The following is a 14,399-nucleotide window of genomic DNA, read 5'->3' on the forward strand; positions in this document are numbered from 1 at the left end:
AATCAAAATGATAAAAAAAAAACCCTCATAATCATTTCATTAAATGCCTCATTCACTATTTCTACTTCTCCCTTTGTGAAAGGAGGCCCAGAATTTTCTTCATTATATACTTCTATTCACCACACAAAATCAGACTTACTGAATCTTCAATAAAGAATTGCAGGGAACCAGCAGTTAGAGTAATGGCTATGTTGCTGGACTCCCCCATAGTCGACCGCGGTTCGCGTCCCGGACCTGGTGGCTTAAAACTCACGCCAGGCGTGTGTGCGTGCGTGCCCAAGATCCCGAGAGGAGAATGGAGGAGAAGGGATTGTGGCATGACCATCCCTCCTGGGGGGTGATTTCTCGCTTTCTGTCTCTCTGTCTCTCTCTGTCTGTCTGGCGAGCACACGCGCCCTATAGCGAAACCTCTCAAAAAAAAAAAATTAATTCCTTTCTTACCATGTTTTCTAAAAAAAATAGATCACAAAGCTTAAGGAATTGAATATTCTTGTAATGGACTAGATAATTTCAAAATGGTTAGCCCATTCCAGAAGAAAAACATCTGGGAATTACTAAGTTCATCTACTTGGAATTATTTTACAGTAATCAAAACATTTAAAACCTCAAGGCTCAGGATCCCATAGATCAGAGCCTACATTTTTGATAAACTCTTAGTGAAGTCTTGGAAACTAGAAGCAGGATAGTTTGTGACATGTGTGCTTCCTAAAAACTAGAATAGGTATTTACTGAATAGAGGTATATCTGATGGTATAAGTTTCTAAAAGACCCAAATGTAATTAAAAATGAGAAAAAAAAAGGAGTTGAACAAACAAGTGTCTAATGAAGACCTATGAATGGCCAAAATATGTATGAAAAAATGTTCAATGTCTCTTATCATACAAAACTCAAAGCAAAACTGCAATGGATTAGTGCTTAACCCCAATCAGAATGGCTTTGATTAAGAAAATTTAAAAAATGACATGTGCTGATGAAACACTGGAGAAAATAGGACATTCCTACACAGTTGGTAGGAATGCAATTAATACAACCACTCTGGATAGCAGTATGGACATTCCTCAAAAACCTACAGATATAACTACTATATAATCTGGTAAACCCACTCCTTGATATTTACACAAAGGATTAAAAAAAAAAAAACTCAGAAAGACACTGGCACATCCATGTTTATTGAAGCATTATGTACAATTGCTAAGACAAGGAATCAACCTATATGCGTAAGAATTAAATATTGGATTGAAAAAATGTTGCACATACACATTTTGAAATACTACTCAGACATAAGGCACAATGAGACCCTGTCATTTGATATAAAGTGGATGAATATGGAAGCTTAATGGTAAAAGATACAAGACAGACTATGAGAGAGAACACTCTATGTCTCTTCTCAATATATACTGAGTGTCTGCACTCTATGGCAGAAATGGAAAGATTTGAAGATATAATAATAGGGAGGGAAAGTGTAGATACCGGAGACAGTATGAGAGGGAATGGTTAGTAGTGGGTGGATAGAAGGGGCTCAGATGAAAACATTTACCAGGCAAAACAAAGTAAAGTTTTGTATTGAAAAAATAGAAATATAGAGAGAACTAGAGAAAAAAAATGTTAGTATCTTTGACCTGATTGAGATGTACTGCATACGTGCTTTGAAAAACCATACTGTATGCTATAAAGTTGTATAATGATTAAATGTAAATAAAAAATCATAAAATATTTAAAAAGAGGATGCTCTACAGAGATTCCACTCCTTCCACTAAGTGAACTAAGCATAAGAAGACATCTGTCTGCAACAAAGCAGGCACTCACCATATATTCAATCTGCCTGTAACTTCACCTTGAACTTGCCAGACTCCAGCACTGTGAGAAATAACTTTCTATTATTTATAAACCACCCAGTCTATGGTATTTTGCTACAGCAATCTGAATGAACTAAGTGAATAGGTAAATATTTAGCACATGAAAGACAAGGAAAAGTTCTCTGTTGATTCTACTCAATTTAATGCAGACATTAAGAAGAATGAAACTGAGGCCAGAGGTGGCCACATGGCTTAGCAGTCGACATAGGCAGCCAGAGCCTAAGCAGCTCAAGCAATTCCTGCCACCCAGAAAAGCAGGGCACCTTTATTTATACAGCAAAGCGACACTACATACGTGTATTAACAAATCTATAAGGACTTAGACATACTGGGTTGGGTGTATCCCTTGGTGATAATCGTATCAAGGAGAAATCCCACTAACCTTTTTATCGAATGGAGAGAACTCTAGCTGCAGGTGTGAGAAGGGTACATATTTAAAACATAAAAGGATGTTGATAAGGCTAATGAATCCTGCCATAGTTCAGATGCCACCATGCCCACTAAGGCTAAAGAATCTTACAGAGGCAGAGCAGGGGTTGGACTTTGCAAATTGGAGTCAGGATATTTCCTTAATTCCATCAGATGTGTCCCCTGGAAGGCCTATAGCAAATTCCACCATTTGCTCTGCCTGCATGAAGGGTCAAGGAAAGGACAAGCTGCAAGGCCCTGGAGAGTCCATAAAAGCAGTCCTCTTGGCTTTGGTGTGACAGACCTATAGGCTAGCTTTAACAGTGGTAGGAGTAACCACTACAATTATGTGAGGCCCCTCAAGACTAGTTGCAGGGGGACCAGCAGTTAGCATAATGGCTATGTCATTGGACTCCCATGTAGTCGACCACGGTTTGCGTCCTAGACGCAGTGGCTTAAAACTCATGCCGGGCGCGTGTGCGTGCGAACCCAAGATCCCGAGAGGAGAATGGAGGAGAAGGGATTGCAGCGTGGCCATCTTCCCTGGGGGGTTATTTCTCATTTTCTGTCTCTTTGTCTCTCTCTCTCTGGCAATAGCAAAAAACTCTCAAAAAAAAAAAAAAAAAGACTAGTTGCAGGGGCTCCTTCTCTCTTAGTTGTTTTACTGCATTTTACTGTAACATTTAAAGATAGTACAATTAGCTTTAGAACATTAATTTGATTAATTTTTGCAACTCTTTCTTAGATTCATAACAAAACCTTCAACAACATGCTTTACACCTTTTAGTTTTTGTCCCTTTTATTCCTTCTGTTCTGAGATAGCCATTCTATCTTAAGACAAAAAACTTTATTACAAAAAATTCCTTTTTTATAAAAACTTTTCCTTTTGGGAACCAGCAGTTAGCCTAATGGCTATGTTGCTGGACTCCCACGTAGTCAACCACGGTTCGCATCCCAGACCCAGTGGCTTAAAACTCATGCCGGGCGCGTGTGCGTGCGTGCCCAAGAACCCAAGAGGAGAATGGAGGAGAAGGGATTGCGGCGTGACCATCCCCCCTGGGGGGCGATTTCTCGCTTTATTTCTCTATGCCTCTGTCTGTCTGTCTGGCGAGTGCACGCGCCCTATAGCAAAAATCTCTCCAAAAAAAAAATAAAACTTTTCCCTTTAACCTATTCCACTGGAAATACATTTTCACAGCCATAACCCTTCTTTCATTTTTTATCTTTTCTCTTTGTTTTTACTTTTACAAGTTTAACCTTAAAAATTACCCTAATTTGACAAGTTCAATTGCAAACATGTAATCCATTTACATTTACCTAATTTTTGTCTATTGTTTTAAGTTATTTATAGAAACAAGGCTATTTACTTAAGGTGTTTTTCTTCAAAGAAAAGTAAAAACAGGCTAGTCTTACATTGGCTAGCATCATTTCATTTAGAAACTGAACTATTAGACACCACAAATTTTCTCAGTGTTTTCCAATGTTTTCTTTTTCCTCTCCAGGACTTGATTCCTAAGGGAGTCCTGTCCAAGGATTTAGTATTTAACTGTGTGCAAGCAACACATTTTGAGACAATACCATTGATAAGGCTATCCAGACTAGGCACAAAGTATTCTTCTCCTAACCAGTTTAGCAAGCTTTGTTTTTCCCAGATGATATTCTGGTGTCCCTGATCTACGATAAGGGCCTCAGGGACTATTGGCCTGCCATATGGTTACAGCAACTGTTTGTGGGCCTTTTTGTCTTTTTCTCCTTCTCCTGAGTGTGAAGGGTGAGGACAGGAGGATAGAATCCAGGGCAACTATAAAAACTTTTAGTTGCTGATAGAGATGTCTCCCCTCTGGCTAGATCTTATAATTTTCTCTCATCACATGGTCAGTCAACCTGTTTACTACTATTTTCTCTAATTTTTTATGAGTGTACTTTTGGAAACAATCTTAACCTCTGAGTTAGACAGAAATTAATCTCATTCACTTTAAGTGTTACCTGAGGCTTGTCCAGTGAAATTCAAATGTCCAAGGGGAGCCACTTGGGTTTGGGGTCCCATCAATCCTCAATTTCAAAAGACAGCATAGACTTTAGAAGTTCCAAGCCGCCTTCAGAGCTCAGTGCGTTCTGTCTCGTCTTTAGTTGCCAACTCCACACAGGGGGCATGAGGATACCAGTCATGAGCATCATTCAGTACCCTGGCTGCTTGCATTGGAAACAGCTTCCTCTGAGGCAGAGGCTCTGATCTGCACTGTTTCCAGATCCTGCCCTCAGAAGTTCCCAGCCTTCAAGATTACCATGAGTCACTACTGGGTGCTATTAAAGGTTAAGGTGCCTTGCCAATTTTGTTACAACACTTCTCTGAGTTATTTGGGAACTTTTCTGCTATCTCTTTTGAATTGTCCCTACATTGAGAAGTGAACCTAAGTTTTAATAGATCCTTCAAGGAGTGGCTGAGTACTGTCAGGAGGACGAAACCCAGTTTACAGTCTTTATAAGGCATCTGCCTTATCACCTATACAAAAAAAAAAAAACCCTACCCCTAATTGAAATTATTGCTTTTCTAGCTAGACCCCTTGATTATTTAACTGAGGGGAGAGTGCAGTGAACAAAATGAGTACAAGGAGGCAAAGGGTTGGGGGAAGAGGGCAGCCTGGAGCTTTCACCTTAACTTGTCTCACTCCATTCCTTGAGGCTCCTACCCTATTAAGCTGTTAGACAGGAATTTTCTAGCTTTTGGTCTCAGATATATATAGGCACAATTTTTAATAACTGCCCATGCTTATCTTTTCCTCTTCTACCTTGGGAAATTTGATGTTTTTAGAGGAGCTATTAAGCTCGTAAAAATACAATTTCATACATCTTATAGTAATCAAATTTTAAAATTTTTGTCAACCCTAACTTTTAGCATACACCAGCAGCTTACGAACATGTACAAACAATGACAAAATTTGTTTAACAACGTTTTCAGTATAAAACTGAACAATCTTACTAATAGACTCTCTCAATATTTCCTATAAAATTTAAAGACCAATAATAGAAATATCTAAAGCATATTAACTTAACAACAAAAATTATAAAAAGGACTCAGAGGGAACCAAGCAATAAGGTTTCTGGGAGTCCATGTTTAACACTGGATTTATATCCCTTTATACCAATTTTACCTCTTTAACTCAGGTGCATTGCATTGGCTTCTTAGCATGCAGTTTTGTCAGACATTCTCTTACTTGGTTAATTTTAGCTTTTAATAGTTTATAAAACAAATCAGCTTATATAGAAAAATGAAGATTTTACCCAGTTAAATGATTGGAGTTTTTAGAAATCTGTACTTGTAAGAGTACATTCTTTCCATCCTCTGTGATTTTCTTAAGTACAGAACATTAGGATTATAGCCATAGTTAATGCTCTGACAAAAATTCATAAGTGACAAAGAAATTTGGCTACATATACCAGTTTAACATAATAGCCTATCATTAATTCCTGGGAATCTCAAATTATTTTGAAACAATGCATATATAGACATACAAGTACAGAACATATTTATACATATAACAAATATAATACCAAGGAAATTATCATTTAATTTGGTGATGCTTTCCATTTGTATCCAACATATAAATAATAATCCTGATTGGTTTAACATCTCCCTTTTGGATGTCTCAGGGGGAACCTCTGTAAACATCCAAGATTTACTTTAAGATTAGAGATCCTTGTTAGCACTCAAACTAAAGCCAGAAAAGCTAGTCATGAATTCATTTCTCTGTTAGATATCCATTATGTAAAATGCAACACAGAACCTAAATACTACCTGTTTCATTAAGCCAACCATATTAAGATAAACATGATGTTGCTTGATTAATGAAAACCTAGACAAAATATATATTGGAAATTGTGAAGACTTTCACTTATTAGGTACTTAACGAGAATAGGACAGTGTGGAATGGGGGGGGGTAAAGATAAGAGGATAAAGAAAGATAGCAAGTGAACAATAGAGAGGCAGGACGTTAGTGAGAAACAGATATGGCTTATTAACTATTGATGATGACATGAATAGTATTCTCAACTGTATTGGTCTGAGAAGTATTACATGATGGGTAAAATCTTTTTACAAGCAAAATGAGAAATTGTGATTGACTGTTTTAAAAAATAATTAGAATAATAATAATAATGATTGGGAAAAACATAGAAAAGATATTGAATGATGAAGCGGGGAGATTAATGTCTCTGTATTGACTGACATACATGGCATTTCCTTTTGAAAAAGCAATGCAATACACTGTAAAGTTATATGTAATCCAATGTAATATAAAGAAGATTATGATGATAATAAAAATAAAAATAAAATTAAAAAATAAAATAAAATAAAAGGAAGACAAAAGAAAAAAACGACTTTCACTTATTAATCTTTTGCTTTCATTATATTTGAAGCCAGCTCTTTCACTAAAGCTATATGAACCTGAAAACCATTTAAATTAATTTGTATGCATGCTCTTTTTATAAACCAAATTGAATAGAATTATTTAGGGCCTTTTTTTCCACACAGACACACAACATGTAGTACATAACCTGACATATTACATATATGGATTCATACACATATCAGGATTAAAAGAGCCAATTTCCCTGGGGTGACTTTGACATTAATACTCTTTAGAGTAACCTCTTTCTTGAAATTTCTAATTACACACTCGAGGAAGGTGGGTTTTAACTTTTTGTTGCCTATACCATTAGAGCACTTCCCAAAAGGCTCGGAGATCCCTAGCTGGAGGAAGTGATCAGTGAGGAAACTGGAGGGATGGTGGCTCCTGGGGGTGGGCCTTAGCCAAGAGTCTCAGAAGCTGTGCAGCCTCCTGAGGGTGCTTCTGAATAGGCCAGGCAGTGCAGGCTATAAGTTTGTTCAAGTTTTGCAGGAGGGCCTTGGCCAAGGCCTACAATCAGAAAGACCATAGCAGTTTCTCTGGGGTCTATCCCCTCTGTATTCTAACAGTGGATACCACAGAAATGTGGTTAAACAGACCTACTCATGCTCTATAGCGAGAAGTCATGGAGCCACAAACACTCACATTCATTCAGAGGTTATGCATTCCCTCCCCACACCATCCATACACCAGATGAGCCCTAACTGCCGGTCTTGCTACCAAAAGAGAGCATATGGGCCTCCTCTTCTCATTCTGAGTAGGTCTAACTAGGGCTCTAGAGATCCCTAGGGGCTTACCAGATTACCAGAGCTGGCCACGGACAGTTAATTACAAGATGAGTCCTAACTGCCAGTCTTGCAAACAAGGGAGATTGAATGGGTCTCACTCAAATCAAGTGGGTCTGTCTTGAGCTCTACAGATCCCTGGAGGCTTACCAGATTACCAGAGTTAAACAAGGTTGATGCATCAGGTTTCAGGAGTTGCTCCTTTTCTCCAATTGGAGTCTGATGATCCACGAACTCTTGGCCTTGGACAGGCATCCTGACTGAGGGATCCCATCAGATGAGAAGGGGGCATGCCTATCTCTCCACACTGTAGTGCCCATCCCAGGGAGAAATGCCCTGCGGTCAGTGGCTCAAAGGGCCAGTTGGATTCTGTTTCACAGCCAATGCACCATAATGTTGCAGAAAACAAGAAACCAAGAATGGAAACCAGTATTCAGAGAGATTAGGAGAACTGTTTATTACGCCAGCAGGCACAGACGAGTTAACACAAAATCTCCAGGCCCAACTGGGGGTTGGACACGGTCTTTCATGGGGAAATTGGGGAACAGGAGGTCTCCGGTTGGGGATTAGGCTCAGATCCCACCCTACATGGCGTCAAAGAGAGGAGGCAGAGAAGCAGAAGTCTCATCTATTCAAGGTACCAATCTATTCAAAGTAATAATCCATTGGTGCTTCCTTCTATCTTCGGGTTTGGTTGGTGTGCTTAAGAGGAGTTACTGAAAAGGTGGTTACACTGCAGTTCTGAAGAAAGGAACAGAACTAAAATGCCTCCTCTTGAAACAGATACGACAGTGGAAACCCAAGATACAGAAAGAGTCAACTATCATATGGTACAGGAGCTTAAACACCTGTGCTCAATGATAAAGAAGGTAATGTCAGAGCGCTTGGACCGAATTAGGGAATTGAGAGAGTTAACAGAAATGTGCAAGGAGGACTGGCCACAAAATCGAATTACTGAAGTAAATGCAAAACAAGAGAAATTTTCACAGAATGCAGAGAAAGGGGGAAACTAAACCATGATAAAAGAAGACAAGAAGAGGCCAAGAGATACAGTCTACACATAATTAGACTAACTGGAATGGAAGACAAAACAAGTAGCTGAAACAATGACTAAGGAACTGTTTGAACAAAATTTCCCAGAGTTGAAGAACCAATTAGATCTACAAAAAGAAAAAGCTCACAGAGTACTTTTAAAATTTGACAGAAAGCAGTAGCCATATCCTGGTACCATTTTTAAATTTCAATAAAAAAATTAAAATTTTGCAAGTATCCAGAGAGAAAGAAACAGGTTACCTGTAAAGGGCAAAAGTCAGACTGATGTCAGCCTTTTCTCTTACAACTCCAAATGTTAGAAGACAATGGAACAGAATCTACAGAGTCTTAAGGGAAAATCATTTCGAACTAAGAATTATATACCTTGCCAAGTTATTTGTGCAGGTAACTGGAAGATATTTTCAAATATGCAAGGTTAAAAAAAGTATATCGGCCTAGAACCTTCCCTGAACACACTGCTGCATGATTTACTGCAGCCAGCAGAGAACATGAATCAAAATAAATGGAGTAGGGGGGCAATTGTATGAAGAAACATTCAACCATTAAAACTAGTTAAAGAGCATTAACTTTAAATTGTTATAAGGTGATAAAAATTAATATAAGAGTAGCTTTGTAAGTAAGGCCTAATATTTTTGTTTATATAGTTTTAAACTAAAAAGGTATGTCAAATGTTTAATATGTTGTACAAACAGGTACTGTTTTATTCTTAGTAGGTAGTGGTGTAGATAAAGATAGGTATTTTCTAATGCTAAACATAATACAAGTCATTGTGATCAGGACTAGTGAAGGCATTCTAAATGTTAATCTGACAAACCTGGAGAAAGCAGCTGGTAGTTTTATTTACCTTATTCCTAATTATAGAGGGGAAAGAAGCAAGATTGTCCATAATATTAACACTAATAGTATAAAACAATTGGACAGAGGATAGATAAAACTTTGATTTATGTACATGTTACATGAAGAAAATGTATACTTGCTATGTCATTTAATATTTCATGTAAATAAATTTGACGTTGAGACATGTCTTAACAGAACATGTGCATTCTTTTGGATTAGAGGATGTGGTGAAAACAGTGTACCAAAATAAAAACATTAAGGATACATAAAGTAGATTGAAAGAAGTATAGATGAGTTACACTTGTGTACTGATTGAATATTCCTATTAAAAAGATTGATATTGGTTCAGAAACCCGTCTATAACTCTGATTTGAATGAAACAAAATAAAAGCATTTAAGGATAATGAAACTGTAAGTCATAGAAATAGAGTGCAACTTTTTTTACTAGCATCCACACAAATAACAAGTTATTTTGCACTTATAAAATAGATAATATAGCATATAACACTTAGAAGCTATGTATTTTTACTGATGTAAAAAGATACATGCATATTTTGAATATTGTGCATTTAGGATTCATATTTCATGTACCTAAAATTCATAGAGTAATATTTCTGTTTAAAAGAATATATGTAGGAAAAACTATTGGACTCTGACTTCAACACGTAAAATCTTTGATAAATAAGTAAATGGAAAGTTACAAGATAGGTAAAACGGTTAAGAATTTGTGTGTGATTAACATATAATACTTTGCTACCTTATTTGCATTGTTTTCAAATTTTGAAATATTTCTAAATGATTGTTTACTAGGATGCAGAGACAACTTTATTGTATTTCTAAAAAGCACAAATGACCATGTTGCTAAAAAGCCTAGGAAAGTAAATAAAGTTTAAATACTGAAAAAAAAAAAAGTACTAATCTATTTAAGGTACTAATCTACCCAAGGTTTGCAGTTTACCCTGTAGCTTCAGGGAGGGGCAGTAAGTTTGCTGGAGGGAAGAAACTTTACCTTTCAGGTCTGAGATATTAGTCATAGGAGTTTAACAGTTTATAATGGAGACACTCCTTCAAGATGGAGTCACTCCTCTGAGATGGAGTCTCTCCTGCTTCATTAGCTCAGTGGTTAAGGGAGTCAGACCACACATAGCCAACTATGGTTAAAATCCTGTAACCAGTGGCTTAAAAAATACGTTGGGATGGGCCAGCAGATGGTGTGGAGATTAAGGTGCTGACTACCACATGCCTGACTGCAGTTCAAATCTTAGACCTAGAGGCTTTTATCTCTGTGTGATTCTGGTGAGTGCCTATAACAAATTAAAATAATAATAACAAAACAAAATAAATAATTCTAAAAAATAATAAACTATTCAATGTTTAAAAAAAGAAAAATATGTTGGACACCTGGATGTGTGGAAGGCTGCATATTGGATCTTGCACATGAACAAATGTTCGTCCATTTTGTACCCTTCCCCTAACATGGCTGTCTGCTTCTGTAAACCTGCTTGCTCTTCCCATGAGAAAATAGCTAGTGCTAAAATCACATCCAGGACGACATCCTGTACCTGCTATTGTCTTTGCTAACTAGCCCGAAACCCTTTTGTTTAGCTGCTTACATGAAAACCCTACTCCCCTCAGAAATCATTAACTTGCTTGATTCAACTTCTGTAACTGCTTGCATAGAAACTCCTGGTAACTGACCACCTATAAAAAGACTACTCCAACTTCAGTCAGGGCTACAGTTCTGACTCTCCGCACCACTCCCCTCCCTTCCCCCCAGCCTCAGACTATAGTCGCTGGCCAGCTAATAAAGACTTCCTTTAAACTTAACCTGGCTTTGGTGGACCCTTCATTCAGTGGCACTCTACAACACACGTGCCCCCAAAAAGGGATAAAAAAGGGAGGAAGGGGAACCAGCAGTTAGCGTAATGGCTATGTCACTGGACTCCCACGTAGTCAACCGCGGTTCGTGTCCCGGACCCGGTGGCTTAAAACTCACACCGGGCGCGTGTGTGTGCGTGCCCAAGATCCCGAGAGGAGAATGGAGGAGAGGGGATTGCGGCATGACCATCCCCTCTGGGGGGTGATTTCTCGCTTTCTGTCTCTATGTCTCTCTCTGTCTGGTGAGCGCACGCGCCCTACAGTGAAAATCTCTCCAAAACAAAAAAAAAAGGGAGGAAGGAGTCTAGTTTAACCATGCTATATTGGGGAATGCTCGCCCTCTATTTCTTTCCATCTATCTCTATCTCTCTCCAGTAAGTGCATGCACACTCTGACAAAAACAAAACAAAACAAAAAAGCATTTGTTAGTCACTTAAATATTTGTGTTACTATAGCCATTTCTGGGAATTGACAAGAGGCAGGGAATCGAAACTGAAATTCTGTTTCTAGTATTGTGGATTGACCTACGTGACAGGAAGCACCTGTGTGGTGGAATGAACTTGTTTGTGAATCTGATAAGGAGGCCACGGGACTGCGCTAACCCGTCATTGATGTATACTGTATTGACTGAGATCCTACCATGTACAGACAATAGACTTGCACTCATGGAATAATCTCAGGTGGATCACAGAAAGGCTCTAATACATGGAGACTCACAGCACAGCAATAGAAAAGACATGGGCAATAATACAAGGCCCAGTACAAGAGCACAAGAAAGTCTTCCCAAGAACTGGAAGATGCTGGCACCCATCTGGGCACTCAGAGATTTAGATTAAACCCTTAGCAGCTGGAGAGAGTTTCTTGATGCCTCATATTCGGGCATATTTGATCTTCAAGCCAATTATGTGATCCCAATAAGATAATCTGCATTTGAATGCCTCCTTCAGACAAAACACTGGGTAAGATCAACCTATAGCATCTTGTTTTATCCTCATGACCACTGTTAAGGTAAGAATCAATAGACAGCACTGCCGTCACAAATAAATTCATCCCACCACACAATGCTCCTTGAGATATAGGTGTCCCTCCCCACACTCAACACGTAAGTAAACACAGCTAGTAAGTGTTGAATCCTGAACACAGACTTATCTCTGACTGACATTAAAACTCTTGCACATTGGAAAATATCTGTTCTTGCACTCTAAGGAAAGAGTAGAAAAAGATGAACCTCATTGGTAAGACACTGTGCCAACACTCGTTTCTCCTCTTTGTTCCTTGCTCGCTGCAACAGGTATCAATATTCCACATATATGCGAGGAAACCAGCTCAGAAAGATATGCTAATTCCTTTACTCAGTCTTCACACATTTCTTGATCACCTATGTCAGGAGTGCTCAGTCCCCAGACCATGGATTAGTGCTGATTTGTGGCCTGTTGGGTGCCCCCCAAAATCTCTCCTCATAAGGGAAATGTCAAAACTACAATGAGATATTATTTAACCCCAGTTAGAATGACTAGGATCAAAAAAATAAAGAACAATAAGTGTTGGTGAAAAGGGAACTCTCTTACGCTGTTGGTGGGAATGTAAATTAGTTCAACCTCTGTGAAAAACAATTTGGAGATTCTCTAAAACCTACAAATTGAATTTCTATAAGGTCCAGCAATCTCACTTCTTTGTATCTACCCAAATGATAAGAAAATGCACAATTGGAAAGACATCTGCACTTTCATGTTATTACACCAACCTAAGTGTCTCAAAACTGGTGATTGGGTTGAAAACCTGTGGCATGTGTGTACTACGGAATATTACACAGCTATAAGAAACAATGAAATCCTATCATTTAACTCAAACTGGATGAATATAGAAGATTTGATGCTGAACAAAGTGAATCACACTTTAAAATATTTACATTATATATCCCCACTGAATTCGACTAAGTCTCCATATTTTATGATAGAGGTTGAGAGACCAGGAGTGATTGATGGTGGAGAGAATCAGTGTGGACACTAGTGACACTAAGGGGGAAAGGGGTTGGTAGAGAGTAGATGGTGGATGGTAGGTGTTAAAATTAAGAAAAAAGATTATAAATGACAAACTTTTGTTTACAAGAGAAAAACAAATCAAAACCTATTTTTGTATTGTCTGGAATAGTTCACAATAGTGTGTATCTGTTAATTTATGTCTTCAAAAGAGCACTTTGAAAGACTGACTAGTGTGCAAAATATTTATAATCTTTTGTGAAACTGCAGTTTATCATTAATTAATATCTGCAAGTTATTGTTATATATATATCACCTCTATTTTTCATACATGGGAAATTGCAACTGAAATTTCTTTTGGCAATATTTTCTGAATGAACTGAATTAAGGTTTTCATGGAAAAAGTTGCGGACTAAGGACCGCAGGAGCACAGCACAGACATGTTATATAGGCCTGTGCAGATGTTCTGGGATTGGGGGTGGCAGGAGCATATGGGAAGGAATTCTGGGGGATTTAACAGAATAAGTATGAAATTCATGTGGAAGAATACATACGTCAAGGAAAACACCTTGAAATAGAAGCACAATGGGGCAAGTGGTACTATCTACAAGCAATATTGTAACACAACATATTATTGCTAAAGAAAGCCATCCAAGCAGAATGCTTCTCAGGGTATCTGGATTTGAGGGTAAACTGTCAGAAATAGCATCACTGAAAAGTGCTAATAAAGAGAACAATGGAATTCTCTTTTTCTTGCCATAAATACATAGTACATTTTGGTAAAATTTTTACACATCATTAAGCGCTTAGCTCACCCCACTTTACCACTGAAAATCTTCAACCCAGCTAATATCACTTAGACCCTTTGCTAATTTTCAAACTAACTTTTGTTGAAAAACAGACAGAGCCAATTCTAGTTCAAAGGATTTTTACAGGAAACAGAAACTAACAAGTGTGATCAGCACAGGGAAGACGCTTCTCCCTTCACTCCTAAATGACTTGAGAAAGAGCACAGTAAAAACAGGTAGAGCACTTTCCTTGAAGAAGTAACTCTACTGTGTCTGTCTCCTCCCCAGTTCTTTCCCCGATTTCTGCCATGTTCATTACCATGTGCTCACCCCACCCTCACCACCAAGCAAATTTGTTCCACCACCCATCTGGCCCTGGAATCTTAGGCTGTCCTCCACACACACAATA

This window comes from Tupaia chinensis, unplaced genomic scaffold, assembly GCF_000334495.1.
Source record: "Tupaia chinensis unplaced genomic scaffold, TupChi_1.0 Scaffold000230_1, whole genome shotgun sequence".
In the NCBI taxonomy this organism is placed as follows: domain Eukaryota; kingdom Metazoa; phylum Chordata; class Mammalia; order Scandentia; family Tupaiidae; genus Tupaia; species Tupaia belangeri.